We start from the raw sequence: 644 nt of genomic DNA, 5'->3' as shown, positions 1-644 counted from the left end.
TCTTGACGAAGTACACTGCTGAGGGAGCAGCGGGTGAGACTAGAGAGGCTGCTGCACTATGTGGGTCACCTCCAGGGCCAGGGAGGGAACTTGTACTGAAGCGGCTGGGGTTCGCTTGTAATGAGTGCTATGCCTTAACCTGCTGTACCACCAGGGAGGTGACCACAACTAAAAAGTGTGGAATATGGTAGACCTTTAGACTGATCACATCAAACATTTGAAGGAAAGCAAGCAAAGATTTTTAAAATCATGCATCTGTATTGGAGCTGTCCCGCTCCCACCACAGTTTACAGGTTAATAACTGCACTGCTAGAGCATTTCTTAATGGCTGTGTTAAGACTTAGAAGAATCAAAGGCATTTTGAGACTCTTAAGGCTTTGTTCTTGCCTGGCCATTTGCTGAAAGCATTTATTTGCTTTAAGTCTTTTGGGCATTCAGAGAAGGAGAACATTTACGCCAACTGGTATTTCTGCCTTTATGTCTCTCCTGTTTGATTAATATGGGAGGATAAGTTTTTTATAGTTGAAAGAAGCTGTAAATAATTTTGATGTTATTCTGTTGCAGAATACGGCTGAAGCCTGGAAGACTTCAGGGTACCCAGGGTACACCAGACGACCTGGGTGACTCCTTCAGGTATCTGGTAG

The 644-nt window shown here is 44.3% G+C and overlaps 1 long non-coding RNA gene across 2 annotated transcripts in view; it reads left to right on the top strand.

Annotated features, from left to right (window-relative positions):
- The window catches only part of LOC105853795, a 16,460-nt gene that overhangs the window by 12,979 nt on the left and 2,837 nt on the right, over positions 1-644 (top strand). For both annotated transcript variants that reach the window (XR_001145569.1, XR_001145568.1), the window contains exon 5: positions 565-633. This is a non-coding gene — a long non-coding RNA (uncharacterized LOC105853795). The remainder of the gene's footprint in view (positions 1-564; positions 634-644) is intronic.

Source organism: Condylura cristata, unplaced genomic scaffold, assembly GCF_000260355.1.
Source record: "Condylura cristata isolate star-nosed mole 26May11 unplaced genomic scaffold, ConCri1.0 scaffold00018, whole genome shotgun sequence".
NCBI classification, from domain to species: Eukaryota; Metazoa; Chordata; class Mammalia; order Eulipotyphla; family Talpidae; genus Condylura; species Condylura cristata.
This window is presented reverse-complemented; position numbering and strand designations above follow the sequence as displayed.